The sequence below is a fragment of the Ciconia boyciana genome, chromosome 1 (genome assembly GCF_034638445.1).
Source record: "Ciconia boyciana chromosome 1, ASM3463844v1, whole genome shotgun sequence".
Taxonomy (NCBI): Eukaryota; Metazoa; Chordata; class Aves; order Ciconiiformes; family Ciconiidae; genus Ciconia; species Ciconia boyciana.
In genome coordinates, this window is record NC_132934.1 from 174,665,950 (window position 1) to 174,681,809 (window position 15,860).

Below are 15,860 nucleotides of genomic sequence, written 5' to 3' on the forward strand. Positions count from 1 at the left end.
GTCTTAAGAGTAAGACAGATGGCAGTAGATGGACACAAGCAGACTAACAGGGGAACACGTGTGAGAGCAATGAGGGGGATACTTATCACAAAGAAAAAACCCCCAGACAACAACAACAAAAACCTCAAACAAGTCAAAACAAGTGGAAAAACAACCCAGGTCTCAGCACATCAGCATCATGGAAAACAAAGTTTGAAGGTGTACAAATCCCTCTTGTAAGTGACTACAAAATGCACTATATTGTGTGTGCATGTATATATATATATATATATATATATATATAAATCTATATATATTATACTTATATATATAAAAATACAGTCTTTTCTGTGTTTCACCCATCCTTCATGTGATTGTCGCTGTGCTGTACAAGAACTGCCCTGCTCTTTCCTGGGTGTTTATGTCATTTCGGTACAACTGGTGCTTGCACAGCAAACGAGCCCATAGCAGTGATGGTTCACCGCTCTCACTGGCTCTTTGCTCTTCTTGACCTACTCTTGTTTCTCCTTTCTACTCAGAAAGCAACTCCTTGCATCAAATCTATCCGAGTTGCATCAAGATAACTTTTCCCTTATCTTTTAAAACCCTTTACAACCCTTGCAGTTGGGTTGGTTTTCTTTCTTCCCCCTCACATCTTGTCCTTGTCCATTATGGCCATTCATTTTCCTCCTGTTTCACCTTACTGGCTGGTATTCAGCCCAAAGATACATGCATACAAATCTGTCGTCTTTGCTCAAACTTTTTATTTTTCAAGGAGATAACTTTTTCCCTTATTGTGTGATGAGTATCGTCTGGTCTCTGTGTCTCTCTGCTGTGCCTGTCTTTGTAGACTTTGAGTCCTCCTGGCTAAGGACTTAATCTGGAGTTGGGCTTAATGATGAGTGCTCAAAAAAAAAAAACCAAAACCCAACCAACCCAGCAACCTGCTAACCAACCCATCAGTAAAAGTTGAAGAAGATTTAAGATTGCCAGAGGCTGGGTGAGGAGGGGAGAGGTGAGGGGAGACAGGAGGCACTGAGGTAAGGACTTTGCTCCCCAGGTCTGCCAAAAGCTGGAGAGCACATCAGCTACGTTGGTGGCAGCTGCTGTGCTTTTGGCACACTCCTTGTGCTGGTGCTATAGCCTGGTCTATAGACAGGGAGGGGATGCTTGGAGGCAGGATTGGTCCTGCTGGTTTTGCAGCCCTGTGGGCAGGAGGGGAGGTTTTTGGGCGGCTGTGTCATGTGGAGGAGAGGGTTCCCGGCGCAGCACTGCAGTGCAGCAGCAGTGAGAGCGGGAAAGGTGAAATGTGATGCTGTCTGCGCGGCAACTGAGATTTAAAAAAAAAAAAAAAAAAAAAAAAGGAAAAAGACAGTGTTAACAGTTTAATGGCAGCTGGGAGGTTTTTGCAGAAGTTTCTGACGTAGTTGATAATAGCATGCAAATCCTCACGCTTAACAAAGCTTTAGTAGGCTATCAAGTGACATTAGCTACTGACGTGGTGCTTAACTCTTATGCCATAACATGTATACATGAACAAGAAATGTAAAAAGTAGGCTTCTTCAAGTCACATTTTTGGCTGAAAATGCCATCAGAGAGGTCAAATGCTTGCCTTTTTTTTTTGTGTGTGTGTGTGTCTGCATTACTGCATGTGTAAGGATATCTTCAGGCAAGACTGACTTGCCCAGGACTAGTTCCATGGCTGGCCGAGGTGTTTTCTGTGACGTGCTGTAGGGGTTAGGTCCCTGTGGTTCTGTGGTGCTGGTGCTTTGTGTGCTGGAGCTCCCGGTGGCCTCTGCACAGCTGCGCTTCAAAGCTTGTTTTTCAGATGCATGATTTGAAAATGGGGCAAACAAATTCCTAAAATTGCTCAGATAGTTTCAGAAGTAAAACTTGTTCTGGGGTAGGTGGCGGCTCTGCTGCATCTCTGACTTTCACCTCCGTTCTTCTGTGTCGTTCAGTTATCTTACACATGTGTGTAACTTCAGTGGGTATTAGAAATTTGGAAAAGTTCAAAGTTGAACTTTTCCAGAACATGACCTCCACTGTCTCAGGCATGAGCAGGCTCTGGCGGATAGATATCTTACTTGGCAATTACTTCTGCTCAGCAGTAACAGACGTAGCAAGGTACTAAAGAGCTTTTAATGCTCACTTTGAATAAGTTGATAAAATGTGATGGAAAGAAGCCAGAGGAGATAAATCAAGCACAGTTTGTTAAAGGTACTACAGCAAATCATGGTAGTTTGAGTGTTGCCCATCAGCCTCGTTCTCCCCACTTCTACTCAAAAGTACCCTTGCTGTGCTGCAGGGAAGTGGAAATACTTTGTGAGTCTGATGGTACCTATTTCTCCTTTACCTTCCTCTATGCAGTCTCCGCTAATCTTCATCATCCTGTTACACTGAGTTTTTGGCAGCGTTCTCTGAAGGTTTCATGTCACCAGTGGGGATCAGTCAGAGCCAAGTCCCCTGGTTGCTCCTGGGCAGACAGCAGGAAGGTGTGCTGGTGGTGGCAGATGTCCCTCACCGTGCTCTGTGCTCGTAAACATCAGAAAAGACATTAAGTGCCAAGTGTGCTTTGTCAGGAAACTCTTGAACCTCTTTGGTTTTTACTTAGTTTTGACTTGAAGAACGGGCCTTAGATGTAAATATTAAAGATTCTTCCACTAGCAGTCCTTGACCTGTGTCTGCATCCCCCTTTTTGTCCCCTGAGGAATTAAAGTCCTAAGTATTTTGTGCAAATGATGTTTTCTCTAGGTTGTTCTCTTCCAAGTGCCACGTAATCCTGTCACCTTGCAGACTGCGAGGGTGAAAGTCATTTTCCCTGTGTTTGGTCACTGCAGTTAGGCATCTGGTTTAGCCTAGTTGCCTAGACGTCCTCTGTCAGCAGTGGTAGAGAGGTCTCCAAAGGGTGTTTCCTCCCACCAGTCACAGAAATGGGTCTTAAAAGAGGATAAATTGCTGTCTGGAGGTGGTTGTCTTTTTCCTTGACTACAGAGGGAGCCTTGGACTGCTAGCTTTAGTTAAAAGTGTTCAGATAGCTGATGTTAGGTGAGCTGAAATCCACCCTTAGTTTATAGCACAAGTAGTGTAGTTGAGGTAGCCTTTCTTCTGCATTATCCTCCTCTTGGTTGAGGAAGATAATGTAGAAAATGTTGGGGGGAAAAAAAAAACCCAAGAGAGTGTTATAGTTGTGGTGTTTGATGTATCCCCACAACAAGGCCTGAGTAAAGGAAGAATGTTTCTTGAAAACTCGATTTGCATAATATGCAAGGATGGTTATCAAATCAGTCAGGCACTGAGGTAGGAGCATGTGAACACACGTGTAAATCTCTTTAGTCATCCTTTTCCTCTGAATTCCTGTCTTTCTGTTCCATGATTTAGTGGAGTTATTCAACAAATTTGCTTTTTGCTTTCTTTTTCCTCTGAATTTCTTCCCCACTCCTCCTGATCCATCTCTTTCTAAATCAGGTTTATTCCCTCATGTTTTCTCTTCACCCACCCATAAGTGTATTCAGTCTTGTCTGGGAAAGGGGCATGAAATGGTCATCTTCCTCTCCTCCCTCTGAAAAGTTTATCTGTCAAGTTCATGAATTTCCTTTATTCCCAAGAGCAGCTCATAAAGGATAGACTTCTCCCGTGTGCAGTGAACGTGAGGTGATTGACAGAGTATTGTTCTTCTAAATAGCTTATTTTTCTCTGTGGATGGACCCTCCCCAATTATTTTTAGAGCACTGATTAAGTGATAGTTTGTGTTCAGGCTTCCCTGAAGTACCCAGTAAGGTAATCCAGTACCAGTTGGTTGGTGGGTTTGGTATTCTGGGCAGAGCACCAGCAAAGTCACGCACTGAAGCTCAGATGAAAAATGTAACCAAGTTTTTCTCAGAGACTGCAGGAGAGCCCTAGCTCATCTCTTCCTCTGTGCGATGTCCCCAGTTTTCAGCTGGGCTGTTTCAGGTGGCAAGGAGAAGGTAGATCACTATGCTGAAGTGAGTGGATCAGTATACGTGTTTCACGTGCAACTTCTGTGAGGCAACGGCATCACGCATCCAGAAGCAGGGCTGTGCTGGCACAGGGGTTTTGGGTGATCTGAGCGCACAGCTGTAGGAGGAGGCAAGCCAACAGGCTCTGTCGAGGCTCATGTTGCTGGACCCCCTCATGCAGCACTGTATCCAGCGCTGGAGAAATGAGACCTCCAGAGATCAGTTGTCATCTCCCCCCAGCTCCTCCAAGGCGTGAGGTACGTGTTTTGTGCTTCTCAAAGCACGTGGAAATTTTGGTATGTAGGCTTGGCAAGGTTGGCCAGCCCAACTTGCTGCCTCCCCAGGGAACTCCCTCCCCTCTCCTGAGTGCTTTCACTTGTTGCAGCTGTGTTGCTTCCCAGCTGCTGCTTCTGCATCTCTCTTCCCTGCTGTGAAAGGCTTGTAAACCTTGCCACTGACCTCTCTCCTTTGCTAGGAGGTTGATGCATCTCTAGCAGAGTATCTGTGCCCTTGGAAGAAGTGTTACTTGCTTGCCCTGGCTAGTAGCTCTGCATTCAGTGGCTCAGTTGCAATGTCAGACTGGGGTTGTATCGCTGGCATCACTTGCACCACTGAGCCATTTCAGTTGGTTGTGGGTGTGACTGGTGTGAAATGACTCCTCAGTGGGCACTTTCAGCACCTTTGCAGTATTTAATTGCTGGTATCCCCATGTGTGCTTTCCTTTACTAATAGTTTCTAGGTGATGTACAAAGCTTGCTTCACCTTAGTCTTGCAATGATCGGGTGCTGCTCTGACAGCCCACATAGCTGGAGACACCCGAGCAGTGCTGTTGCCTTCTGGGCTGTGGTCATCCTGACACTGGGTAGCACTCATCTGCAAATAACCTACCAAATGAATTGCTGCTGAAATTTCCATCTGTTGTCCCAAAAATCAGGGTTCACTTACCCAGTGTGCAAAATGCCAATATACACACAGAGCAGAGGTATTTTATTGCATATTTGCACGGATATGGGTGTCCGTCTCGAGACAGCATGCCAAGCTCTCAAATTAGCAGTTCTTTATATGCAAAGCATTAACGTATTCAACTTCCTAATACATATGCAGTGTTATTCTATTAAATGATTGGTTAAAATCGCTTTGCCCAGCATGTAAATCAGTAGGCATGCTTAGTTGTTCTTTTTCAACTTCATCATTTCAGTCGGTGGTATAATTGGGGTAGGTGGTCCATGAGTCAGTGGTCGCGATCTCCCCCGCCGGAATTACCTTTCCCCTAGTTTCCTACCTTTCTGGCAGATCTAAGCAGTTCTTCATGGTTTACTAACTAGACTAGTAATACATCAGTTAAACTTCTGCTTTCGACAGCCACATCCTGCTTATTAGACAAAGGTACATTGCCTAAGTTCCTATGGAGATAGGGTAGGGCTCTACAATGGATTTCTATAGCAGCATCAACATTATGTGAATTGTATACTTACATTTGATTATTACAACACACCTATGCTGTTGGGCTGTCAGCTTGGGATTAGTTTCTTTTGCAGCACAAAACTCTTGGAAGTATTCACAGAAAAGGTACAACCTGTGAAAGTGTTCACAGAAGTCAGCAGCTATGCAGAAGACTGCTCTCACAGGGTAGCCCTAAAGCATTAGGGTAAGTAATGCTTGTTTTGTTAAAAGTAGAAATATCTCCTTAGGAACCCCTTCTTGTGAAGGTTTACCTGTAAGCACAAGTTGAGGTGGTGGTTCTGTTCAGCTGGGTTTGTCTCTGCAGGCCAGACGCTTTAAAATACTAAAAAGGGATTTCTTCCCACAAGTTCTTCTTGGTACGTTGGGGTTGTAACTGAGTCTAAGGGCTCCATGTGCTCTTCATTCATGCATTGGGCTATCTCCAATTTGCAGTTGTGTACTTGAGGATCTTCCTATTGCTTTTCTGGTGATCTGTCTACTGATTTTTTTTTTTTCCTTGTCATGTGGCAACCTATCTGCTTTATTTGATTTATTTTTGTCAGAGGTCTGCAAATGGCTCATCTGGGGTAGAAAAGACCCCTTTGTTGTGGCTCTCACCAGTCAACAGCAACAGGCTTGGAAGATGGCCCAGATCCCAGCTGGTCAGGGCCCTGATGTGGCCAGCTTCCATGTACGCAGCACCCCACTAGTCTTCTGCAGACAGATGGCTTCCACCACAGTTCAGCTCAGCGCTGGGAGACCCAGACCCTTATCCATGTCTTACAGTGGTTCCTAGCTCTGTCATGGTTACGTGTAGTCTTTCAGCGTGAGACGGGATGTCAGAAACAATTTTTGCTAATGTGGGGGCCAGGACTTCCGAGTTGCTTGTGGTCGAGTTGTTACTGGATCGATATGCCCAGTCTGTATAGCAAACCAAGAAGAAGAAAGTGCTGTCCACAGTCGTCTTAGTCCCGCTTGCTTTATAAGATGAGAATAGTTTAAGGGTCCTTTTTGGTAGGAAGGAGTATGAAGGCCTATGCAACCATGAGATAGGTGACCAGGACACCCTGCCATGCTGCTGTCATGATGACTTTCTGGCATGAATGTCACAGCTGCTCTTCAGACCAGTTCCATGTCCAGTTCCTTCCTACTTCCTGGCTTCTCCCGGTGAATCTAGGACTCACTTGGTGTCTTGCTGTTTCAGTGGTGCATTCCTCTGTCCTTCACCCTGAGAAGCTCCTGCTTTGTCTTATAGCCCTCTCCCAAATGCCTTAATTCCCTCTAAAAGGAGGTTTTTGAAGGCTAACGGATGAAAAACTTGGAAAACTGTGTTACCAGATAACGGGGCTCAGACAGAAAGCTCCTACCCAGGTGAGTTATACTCCCTTTCAGTGGCAGCAGGAAAGATTCAGAGAGTAAACACCTAAACATCAGACGGGAGATGGGAATTATTGATGGGATTGGACTCCAGGCCTGTCCAAGTCCAGTAAATATGTTCAGCTTCCTCTCCATAGTAAAATTGCTGTCTCCATGTGACATATGTTGGATTTTGGTCTGCCACCTGTATGTAACAAGTAACTCTATCTTAAAAATGAACAAAGCACAAACCATAAAAAAAAAAAAAGTATTTGGAGCTGATGCTCTTTTTCTTTCTTTCTCTGTCCATCACCATTCCTTCTTTTAGTGTAATTCTCTCCTCCTTTTCTTCACAAGGTTCTTCCTTTGCAACTTCAGACCATCAATGATGGAAAAGTAGGCTATGCTCATGCATCGTGACAGCCCACAGACACTCAGTACCGTCTGCTGAGGGGATGTGCTGGGAGCATGCTACCCCTGAGATGCTGCTAGTAGGTGTCCATTTGGGGGGAAGCAGGTTGGTCCTCTTATGACCTTCCAGAAGTGCCTTTCAGAAGTGATCTCTTCTGTATGATCTCTCTACTAAGCATTTATGTGCTGTTGTACCAACGCTAAGCAGATTTGTCTATTCAAACTACCCATGTCTTTATTTCTGGACATAAATAACAAGTTAAAATTTCTGAAAGCCTCGTAGTCATTTTGACTTTGAATGAGAAACAGGCTCCAAAACCTTGCAGCTTTAGCAACGGCTCTGACGCATCTGAAGTGGAGAGATGATTTGGAAAATGACCTGTGTGGTACAGAGATTATTAATTCAGGTTTCTCACATAAATACAGTTCAAACCTTTTTGCCTTACGAAACCTCCTCTTGTACTGGCATGGATGACTGCTGCCAGAGCGGCAATGTTTTCAGTCTGCATCTTGACCACACCTGGGCCCTGGTTGAAATCTTACACGGGTGACTCACGTCCTTGGTAATCTGATCCTGAAAAGGTGTAGAGGGGTCATGGGCCAAAAAATCGTGTTGACCATGCTACCTGATCCGTAAATGCAATTCCAGGTCACTCCTCTCTGGCTCGGTGTGCGCAAGTGAGGAGCTGCAGCCCCCCGAACCGCAGCTCTGCAAGCTTGGGTGGTGGGGTAGGGGTGCAGCTGTGGCAGCGTTGCTCTTCGGGCTTTGGCTGGAGGCAGGGCTGTGAAGTTGTGATGCATCGCAGGCGCTTGCACCCTGTGCTGATCCGTGCATTGAGATGTAAAGCCTCGATTGTAAAATAATCCCCCAGTGATTTATGGTCTTGTTGGAGCAAAGCTTACCGACACAGATATTCTTATTAAGACCTTGCTGGTATGCATTTAATTTTGTTTAAGAAAGTTTATTTAACTTAAGTCATCTTCTTGAGTATTTCATACCGTTCAGCAGGCTGAATCTCCATCTCCTCCAGCTCTTGGGTGCATCACAGGTGTTTTGGGTGCTTCCACTCCTGCAGGCTTTTGTTAACTGTCCTGTTGGATTTTGATGTGCCCTATAGCTCTTTACATCTCTCTTGCTAGTCTGCCTCTCCAGAGTCTCCCTGCGTTATGGCAGAATAGCAGCAGTGTGAAATTTAGGCTTGCTTGGCAGTTTGGGGTTGTCCCCTGGTTTTCTGGACAGGAATGCTTTTGCTCTGAAGCGGCATAGTGAGGTACAACAGCAGCACTGGGAGCGTTTCCGTAGCTCATTGCCTCACTATACGCTTGCTTGTGTTTGGAAGGTTATCTCTGCAGTCATAACCTTTAGGTTTTCTTTTTTCTCATAGGGAAGATTAGGTTCTGCAGAACCAGTGACACTTGGTGAAGGTTTCCTACTTGCCAGGCTTGAGCAGATGTGTGGATTTTTCAGATTTTGTGTTCAAAAGAGAAATTTTTTCTTTTTTTCCCCTGTAGTCAAAATGAAAGTGAACATTCAGGCTTGGGGGGGAGGAAATAATAAACCTACGCTTTTCTACCCGGGAGCAGACTGCTGCTTCTGCCAACTGGCCTCTTTAAGAGAGCCAGCGAAGTCGTCAAGCCCATCTATTTTCATCCACTGACACAGTGCACCGAGGCAGCTGGAGGTGCAGGCACACAGCAAGCAAGTAAGGGAGGGAGGGTGGGTTTTATTTTTCCTTCCTTTGCTCCCCCAGCAGCAGAAATTTTTTCTTGCTGATTGACAGCATCACCATTTCAACCCTGTTGAGGTTTTGGTAGGTGGAGTGATCTGAAGGGGCTGGAGACATCTCAGCTAGAAGTGTTGAAGGGGCACCTCAACATTTGTCATCTAAATAAGGTAGTCTCAGCCTCACGTGCACGTGGCTCGGTGTCAAGCTGCTGTGATGCCGTTGTTGAACTGACCGGGTCACTGTGGGTAGGTGAAATGGTGACTATTGGGGGCTGCAGGCAGGATCCTTGATTTTAAAAACAAAATGGAAATTTTTTGACCAAGTAGAGGTCAGAAATGCCAAGGCTGCTATTAGCTGGCTCAGTCCTGCAAGAGGTGATCAGAAAAGTGGTACTACCAGAAGTAGGACATACATCATTTATAATTTATCAGTATATAGGAAAACACATTTAATGTCCTGCTGTGCCATAAATGTATCCACTACAAGATCACCAGAGAGCGATAAGATACTCTGCTTGTTTTTTAATTCACCTCTTTTCACCTAGTTAAAAAAAAAAAGTCACTTTTATTCTTTATTGTTCAGTTAATCAAGAGCTTTATCTCGCATGCTTGATCTGCAGGGTTAGAAGAGTGAATGACGCATAGGATCCTGCCTTGAGGATTACATACTTGCCACCACAGCGTATTTAAAGGTGTACCGTGAACTTCATATTGCAAGCAATTAGTGAAAACTTACTTCTGAAACATCAAAATACTAACTATTAACTGTACGCAGCCTGAAGGAGCATGCTGGCAGCCTCTCAGCTGGCTTAGGGAAGAGGCAGGCTGTTCTGGAGGTAGGCACAGAAGTGCTATCTCACTGCGACATGTAGTTAATGGAACTAGACAGAGTTGTGGCATGACTGCGTTCGGGGGTCACGACGGTGAAGGATGCCATGATTCAACCTGATGTAGCAGGGGAGCCTTGGCAGGAAGCCGCAGTGTTTATAAGAAGCGGGGTAACCACAACTGCCAGCGGCCCTGAAAGATTCCACCATGGCTTTCATTATGAATAGCAGGCACGGCTGCTGAAAACCCAGGTTAAAAAAAATTTAAATACCAGTGGGAGACACCATGTGAAGCAGACATGAGTTCTGTCTTCCAATAACAATAAACATTTCTGGTTCTGCATCTGTTGCTGTTGTTGTTAGACAGAAAAGGATCAAAGATCAAATAATTCCAAAACACCAATTAATTTTTTTTTTTTAGTATGAAACTGATGTTGAGGAGAATTGGGGAAAGAGGAAGGCCACCATCGTTTTGGGTTATTTCAATAGAAATAGAGAAGGATGGGCTCCTTGCAGTCTGCTGCTCCCTTCATTGGGTTAAAAGACCTCTCCTATCAGTGGTTTTGTTCTGTTGCAGAAATCAGGTGGTTTTTTGTTTTAAAATGCTTTCTGAAAATGATAGGCTGCATTACATATTTCAACAGCCTGACGGTTGAAATAAAGTCTCGTCTTAATCATTTGAATGCCACTCAAATACATCTCACTTGCAGCCTGACCTGGAATTTAGATCGAAACTGGGAAAGAAACTCCAAGTTTTGCAGTAATTTTTATTTTGTACAAGGGATGTGTTTTTCTGTCTATGTGAAGGGAAATCCCTGGAAGTTACACACCTCAGTGAAGGTTGAATCCATCCCAATATGATGTGTGTTTTCCAGTGTAGGCAGATTATATTTATGCATAAAGCATCAGAAGTGAAGTTCCCAGTCTTTGGCAGTGATAACAAATGAGGCGTATGAGCCAGGATTTTTGGCTGACGTGTTATTGTGAAACAAAGTGTCAGTCAGTTTTGCCTTCTCAACATCATTTACGTGAAAATGGTTTAAATTGCCAAAGACAAATTAAGAATTTTCGGCCAAGCTTTTCCACTGCAAATCTGTTTCTCTACCATGATGGAGGCATGGATTTAGCTTTTAACCTGCTATATTATTCCACATAAGAGGTGGTATTAATCAGCTTCGAAAAGAAGTTTTGTTTTCTTTGTTGGCTTTTCATTCTGCAGCCTATTAATCTCTTTACTCTTTCTAGTCTTGGGTATCTTTTTCTGGTGCATTACTGTGAATGTTTAAAAGGATGCTGAACCTTTGTGGTAGCAGGCTCAGTCCTGCCTGTTGTTTCTTCCATGTAAGTACTGACTTTGAGATCTCTGCCATTTTGTAGCTCCGAGCTGGGCTTGCCTTGATCCTTGTGGGGCTGGGTACCTGGTTGCCAAAGCTCAGTGCCCTCCGCTGCTTCTGCTTTGCTTGTGGCATCGCTCCTTGCTCTGCTTACCCCTCCCGGGGAGTCAGAAAAAGGGCAGCCTGTCCCTGCTGCCCTTTGCTAACCTGCCACAAGCTCAGCTGATGAATTGCGTAAGTGCTGTGCATGAAATCAGTGCAGAAAGGAAAGGACGGGGGCGGGGGGAGCGCAGGGTAAGTTGCTGCACGTTTATAGTTTGGTTCTTACGTGGTGCTTCTTGACATCCCGCTTCGGAGGGAAATTTGATGAAACTTAGCAGACAGTTAATTCTGAACTTGACTGATGTTATCTGCTTCCTCAGAGGTCAGGAAAGTGCAGGCTTGAGCTTGTTTTGGTCACTGCTGGGGTTGAATTACAAGCATGGCATGTGGGTTGGGCGGATGATGAACTCTCCAGCTGGGGAGGGAGGAACAAAGAGCTCGAATCTGGCTGGTCTGCACCTCGTTTTGTAACTGAGTAATCAGATTAGCTCCTTTTTACATCATACCTTGCTCTTGCACAGCATTTACACATAATGTGCGGTTACGAGTGGTCTAGATTCATATTGACTTGGTTAAAGGTAGCAGTCACTTTCATAAAATGTCTTGATGGGTTACGGAGGTGATGGCGGCGGTCCCCCGCCTTGTGATGTCTTTGTCGAGAACGTGGAATTCCCTTACATATGTTTTTTATGTGGCTTTGTTTGGCATATTGTGTAATAAATCTCTTGGGATCAACATGTTTAAGAACCTCTTTCTCTTCCTCTTTGATACCTCTGCTGTTGTGATGAGAGAAATTACTCAAGCTGGAGTCCTTGTTACATTAAAAGACAGTTATTAGCAATGCATTTTCCATGGGGAGCTTTGGACTTCAGACTTTCTGAATTTGCCCAGACCTCTGTTTACTGTAGAGCATGGCACAAACCCCTCGTGCCTTGCTGTCTTATCAACAGAGGGGATCACTGAGCATTGTAATTTGCGTGCTAAGAAATGAATTTTGGAGCTGGATTGGTTTTTGTCTTTTGGGGAGTTCAGTGAACAGTTTCTAGCTGCCTTCTTGTGTTTGTAAATTTACCAGACAGGGGAAGTGTCTAAAACCATGGCGTTTTTTTTTTTTTCCCCCTGCCCTGTGATACAGATCTGAAGCTGCTGGGTTGGAAAACTTTGATATTGCAGAGCAATGCAAATATGTAGGGGGCTGTGAAACCATTAAATCTATTACAACAAATTAGTCTTGTAATGTCTGTACGGAAGAATTAAAGTTCAGAGTGCCATTCTGCATTGACACCCACGCCTCCTGAAAACCACAAGAGTCTTTTAGGTTTCTCGATTATGTGCTTCCCAGCCTTAAAGACGAGCTTTAAGAGAGCAATAGCACATGTAAAATCTAACCCCTTTAAGACGTCTCGAGTTGGATGCTTAACTTCTGAGAAGTCCAGCCTCCTGAAAATCCTGGCTGACAGCACAGGTTTTGGTTTATTTTTTTCTATTTTTTTTTTTTGTCTGTAGACTCCGGCAGCTGACAAAGTTGAGCCCAGAGGATTTGCAGTGGCCCGAGAGCACCCTGTGAGGGAGGTAGGGGTGCATTGGGGATCGGACCCCCTTTCTCCTCCATGCCTGTGTCTGTCCATCCCCTAGCACCAGGGGTTTGGTGGAGCACCTCGTCTGGGTGAAGAAGCCTGGGTTTGCTTTCTTGTTGCTGTGGCACAAGTCAAGCAATGTGCGGTTGAGTGCAAAGACCTCGTGCTGTTCGTTTGGATCAGGGGAGATGAGAAATCAGCAGGCTCGGAGGACGGATCTGTTTGAGAGACGGGGGGTGTGAGTGGGTGTGGGAAACAGGGTGGGGAGGGACGGGCACGCCACGTGGCGTGAGGTTCCTGCACCCTGTCACGTCTCTAGACGTCCTCCACCGGGAAGGAAGAGGTTTGCAGTCCCGGCTGGTCCAGCCAGAGCAGGTGACAGCTGCCTGTGGGAGCATGAGTCAGTGGTTTTTAGAAGTAGCAGACATCCACGAGAGGTTTTTCTTTCCTCCTAAGCAAAATTTGTCAGGTTCTCTGATAAACTTCTCTTTTGGCTGCTCCCACCTACCTGTCCAGAGCTTCCCGTTCTGGTATTTAGCTTCAAAAAGCATTCGAGGGCTGTTTGGGTTTGGGCTCAGGGATCTAGAACTTAAAAACAGGCTGATAGACCAGAACAGGACTTGGTTTTTGGAAGGCCAAAATGACTTCTCCTACCTGCTCTGAAGTCTGAGGGCAGAAACATGCTGCAAGAGCCCACGTAGGAATGAGAAAGGTACAATCCATTTGCTAAATCAAAGAGCAGGTGGCGGGAAGACGGACAGGAAAAAACAGTAAGGAAAGCTCTGAGATGCGAGCGTAGTGATGTGAGAAAGTTTACCTGTGCAGATCATCATGTGAAATGTGATGGGGGGGGCGGGGAGTCTTTGAGGGCATTTTGGTGGTGATGGTGACAGTCATGATGGAGAAGAGGAATTCACTTCTGGACACGGTTACCTTTTTGCATGGTTGCCTTTTTACCTTTTGGAGCTTCAGTCTGGCTGTGACCGTGAGAGAGTTAGTGTGGCAATGCGTGTGTGACCCTACGGTTAAGAGTGTCCGATTTAACACCCTGTCGTGGGTCATATTTCCCACTTTCCTTTTTGAGTGTCTTCTGTTCTGAAGACAGGGAGATTAAACTTAATATTACTTGGTGACCATAAATATCTCCTCTCTAAGCGTTTGGATCTGTGGTAGGGTAGCCAATTAACAGTTGCGTTATTTTTAAATTACCTACATTGCCTGAAAGACACAATGAAGCCTAAGTGACCCCCTCAGGTGGTGCTGGTGGTTGTTATCAAATATGTTGCGGTTGTGTCGTCTTTTTTTTTTTTTGTGTCCGTTTGGGGCTGTTTCCAGTTTGAACATGGCGGGGTTGCAGCAAGAGACTTCTCCAACTTCTTTGTTGGTCCACAGATGCCGAAAAGAGGGAATTTTGGACTATTTTGGGAATGGCAAGACCATGGGAGGGAGGTAGAACATTCCTTGTGCAGTATGCGGAAAACAATTTGGAAGCTCTGAGCTACGTTTCCACATACTCAGGTTGTGATTGCCTTAAAATACTAGTGCAAAAATAAAGGGAACTGCTTTTATGGTGAGAGATGGTTGAAATGAAAGGAGCATGTTCAGGAGACTATACCTGACAACCTTTAGAAAAGCCTGTAAAAGCTGGATCTCCCTAAATACATTCCTTTTTCCTAGCCTTTTAGAAAACTGAAGATGCACATAGTGTGTGTTAATTTTTATATAGCAAGACATCTTGGATAAGATGAGCTGTATCTCCTCTTTTCTCCTCCTTTTTGACTTTTTTTGGTTTCTTGCTACAGACTGTCTATTTCCTTAATGATGCTCATTCTGGATCTTGCTGCTCCATCCCTCTTCCCCGAGGTCATTCTCAAATCATCCATGTTCTCATGACTAAGGATAAACAAGTGTGCAGATGCATGTGGGGGACAAAAAGAATGAAATAACTCCAGATCCCCCAAACACTGCAGTGCACATGTGGTCTTTCCCAGGAAACATTTGAGAGAGACTAAGCTTAAGTTAGTCAGATGTTAGTTATGTTAGTTAGACACGTTAGTTATGTTTCTTTATGTCCTTTTGGAAAATGCTCAGATACTATGGAGCAAAGCACCTGAATTAATTCCATTTGTTTAAATATCCTTGTACCTTTTACATTTTGCTTTCTTTATGGTTGGCAGACTTGAGATTTTTTTATAACTGCGTGATCTTTTTTCCTGCCTGGGGCAAACAAATTACTAATAATTCACGTAACCCTCTTTGAGTCTCACATATTTTTTCTTACCTATACAGGCAAAAAAAGCCCCTACCAGAATGTTATGAGAGAAGCTTTCCTCTTAGTACATTGGTCTCTGCAGTTGCGAAACTCTTTACAAAATAATCACCTAAAATTTCTGTGACAAAGATTTGGCTTTTTAATACCAAAGCATTTCCTGAATTTAGTTGTTACCTAGTCTTTGTCAAGACAGTGACATTTGTTTTGATTTCAAAGCAGCTTAGTTTTCAGCTGGAAGAAGTGTGAAGCTGTATTTTTGGTTCAGGACAGGAAGCTGGAAGGCTAGCGATGTATTCTTCCTTCTGCGGCAGGGTTCCTATAGGAAGCTACTGAATTGCTCAGGTCTTCTGCACCTCACTGTGTGCTTTAGTAATTTGAAATGTTAATGCTCTGGAAATGATTGCTTTGGAAATTAATTAAATTTGGAGATCATTGCATGAAGGTGGTCTCATGCAGACTTTATATTTATATATATATATATATATATATAATATATAATACATACATAATATATATTATATATAAAATATATATATTTAATGCCTCATATTTTAAAAAACTGTTTTAGCAATGAATGTTACTATCCAGAAGAGAAGGATTTTTAGTTTTTAAAATTAAAAAACAATCTTACGAGAGCAGCTTACAACTTCCTGTTGATACATTTTATGTCTTGGCTTTTGGAATTCAACATATGTTAGTTGTGGTTCTTTTTATGCTCGGCCATTATTGAGGGACATGATACATACTTCAGGGCAGGGAGATGATGAATAAGAGCTGGTCAGGCAGGAGCAAGTCTGAAGTCTTGTTTTTAAAGCTTCTCATGGATTATAAATACTTTTGGTCGGAACATTCC

General features: G+C 44.1%; 1 protein-coding gene across 17 annotated transcripts in view; it reads left to right on the top strand.

The window, feature by feature from the left end:
- KLF12 (KLF transcription factor 12) overlaps window positions 1–15,860 on the top strand; it is a 258,752-nt gene that overhangs the window by 24,055 nt on the left and 218,837 nt on the right. The window contains exon 1 of one of the 17 annotated variants that reach the window (XM_072850074.1): window positions 12,711–12,730. The exons of the other annotated variants lie outside the window; for them this stretch is intronic. The gene's annotated coding sequence lies outside the window, so the exon portion shown is untranslated. Of the gene's footprint in view, window positions 1–12,710; window positions 12,731–15,860 lie in introns of those variants that run through there. 17 annotated transcript variants of the gene reach the window in all.